Genomic DNA, 3,147 nt, shown 5'->3' with positions numbered 1-3,147 from the left:
CCAAAATTCTTTATGGGGTACAGAAGTTGGGAGTTCTGGCTTCTTTAATTGATTGTCTGCTGGACATGGGTGCTGGCAGGTCAATCCATAATCCCAGCCTGTTTCTATCTGTCCCTAGTGGGCTAGAGCTCTGGAGAGGTGAGGTCATCTGCCTAGGAGAGTCTGGATGGAATCATAGTAACATCTGCAACTTGGTGTCTGAAAGGTAGTTAAAATATGAAGCAGGGGGAGTTGGGCGGTAGCGCAGTAGCGCAGGGGGTTAAGCGCAGGTGGCGTGAAGCACAAGGACCGGCATAAGGATCCCGGTTCGAGCCCCCAGCTCCCCACCTGTAGGGGAATCGCTTCACAGGCGGTGAAGTGGGTCTGCAGGTGTCTGTCTTTCCCCCTGTCTGTCTTCCTCTCCTTTCTCCATTTCTCTCTGTCCTATCCAACAATGACAACATCAATAACAACAACAATAATAACTACAACAATAAAACACCAAGGGCAACAAAAGGGCAGAGTTGAGAATAGAACTAGAAAGCTGGACTAGGGCAGAGAGTAGTTCCCAACATGCAGAGAATACCTATATAAATACAGTAAACGTCTTACCATATCAACCACACAAATACAGGGCTCATGTCTACTCATATTTAGCACAGGAGCCTGTGTGACCTGTCAGTCTGAGCTCACAGTCCATGGTCACAGCTGGGAACATTTCACTCATTTCAGGACCAGTCTTTCTTGAGTGGCAGGGTAGACTGACCCCAGCCTCCCTTCAGAGAGTTCCTACCACTGCTACTTTATAGTGAGGGCAAGGTCCTGGAGAGGCCCTTGAAAGGGCTTATGATGACGTTTCTGATAGAAGTGACCAGTGATGGTGGAGAGATGGGTCTATTAGAGGTCTAGGCCTATCATATCTATGGGGGAATCCTAGGATTCCCTGACCAAGGCCCTGGGTGATGGGGTGGCCTGGTAGTGTCCAAAAAGGTCATCATTGAAGTGTGCCAGTCTCTTACCCTTATCTAGCTTTTTTTTCTTAAATTTTTTATATATTTTTCCCCTTTGTTGCCCTTGTTTTTTTTTACTGTTGCTGTAGTTATTATTGTCGTTGTTAGATAGGATAGAGAGAAATGGAGAGAGAAGGGGAAGACAGAGAGGAGGAGAGAAAGATAGACACACCTGCAGACCTGCCTCACCACCTGTGAAGCAACTCCCCTGCAGGTGGAAAGCCAGGGGCTTGAACCGGGATCGTTACCTGGTCCTTGAGCTTCGCGCCACGTGCGCTTAACCCGCTGCGCTACCTCCCGACTCCCCTTATCTAGCTTTTGTAGTCCCCTCTTTATTTGATAAGCTTCGGCTTTCTCTCAGCTGTTAAAGCATTGAGTGTCATTTGTTTTCCATAATCTCACCTTTAAAAAAATATTTTTGTGGGGGTAAATAGCATAATGGTTACGCAAAGAGACTCTCATGCTTGAGGCTCCAAAGTCCCAGGTTCAATCCTCCACACTACCATAAGCCAGACCTGAGGAGTGCTCTGGTAAAAACAAAAAAATTACGGTGGTGGTAGATAACATAATGGTTACGCAAAGAGACTCTCATGCCTGAGGCTGCAAAGTCCCAGGTTCAATCCCTGGCACAACCATAAGCTAGAGCTGAGTAGTGTTCTGGTAAAAATAATAATAATAAAAACATATTTATTTATTGGATAGAGACAGACATTGAGAGAGGTGGGGTTGGCCGGTAGCACACCGGGCTAAGCATACATAATACAAAGTGCAAGGACCTGTGCAAGGGTCCTGGTTCGAGTTCCTGGTTCCCCACCTGTGTGGGGGGGTCACTTCACAAGCGATGAAGCAAGTTTGGAGGTGTCTATTTTTCTCCCCTCCCCTCTAAATTTCTCTCTGTCCTATCCACAAAAATGGAAAAAAATGACCACCAGGGGCAGTGGATTCATAGTGCTGGCACTAAGGGCCAGGCAGTGGTGCAGCGTGTTAAGTGCACGTGGCGCAAAGTACAAGAACTGGCTTAAGGATCCCGGTTCGAGCCCCTGGCCCCCCACCTGCAGGGGGGTCACTTCACAAGTGGTGAAGCAGGTCTGCAGGTGTCTTATCTTTCTCTCCCCCTCTCTGTCTTCCCCTCCTCTCTTGATTTCTTTCTGTCTTATCCAACAACAAGAAGAGCTGTTGGGTAGTATGCCAGCTCCCCCTGGCTTCTGCTTAACCATATGCCTATATAGGGATTGATTTGATCCCATTCAAAGCTTTGGTCTATTTACATAAATCACTTTTACATTTACATAAAGCACCACACTCCCTCCAGGGCATTGGTGGTTTAGTGGTAGAATTCTCACCTGCTCCACCCCCTCTCCTTGTCACACCCTGATCCTCTCCTTGTCACACCCTGATCTTCCACCAGTCACTTTTTGCTCCACCCTCTCTATGTCACATCCTGTTTCCACCCTACTTGGAGAGTATAAAAACAGCTGCTCTTCTGATTAAAGACACCTGGAAATTGCTTTCCGGCTCCGAGAGTTCCAGAGTGTATCTCCTGCGAAGTTAGTGCGGCATGAGTTCCTGATCCCTCTCCCATGCAGCAGCCTAGATCGGCTCCAGTTGAGTTCTCTCCAACCCAGAGAGCACTAGCTCGGGAAGAAACACCTTCAGGCTATCCCGGCAAAGAGCAACAAAAATGGGGAAAATGGCCTCCAGGAGCAGTGGATTCATAGTACAGGCACCGAGCTTGGAGGCAAAAACAAACAAACAACAACAACAACAAAACACAGTGCTGGCACTGAGCCCCAGCGATAACCCTGAAAGGAAAATAATAATAATAATAATAATAATAATAGAGGTTGGCGAGACAGGCAGAGAGAAAGAGATACCTGCAGCACTACTTCACCACTCGTGAGGATCCCCCTACAGGTTGGGACCAGGGGCTTGAACCCAGATCCCTATGCATTGTAATATGTGCGCTCATCCAGGCGTGCCACTGCCCAGTCCCCAGAATGCCACCTTTTGAATAGCAAAACAAACAAAACTAACCCTGGATGCTCACAAATCTGGGCCCAAGACTAATAAGTTTTGGTGGATATAGGCCACATAACACCAAGATTATAAAAACAAAACAAAACAAAACACCCTGAAGAATCAAAAGAAAGGCCAGGAA

The sequence above is a fragment of the Erinaceus europaeus genome, chromosome X, assembly GCF_950295315.1.
Source record: "Erinaceus europaeus chromosome X, mEriEur2.1, whole genome shotgun sequence".
In the NCBI taxonomy this organism is placed as follows: Eukaryota; Metazoa; Chordata; class Mammalia; order Eulipotyphla; family Erinaceidae; genus Erinaceus; species Erinaceus europaeus.
Note: the sequence above shows the minus strand (reverse complement) of the source record.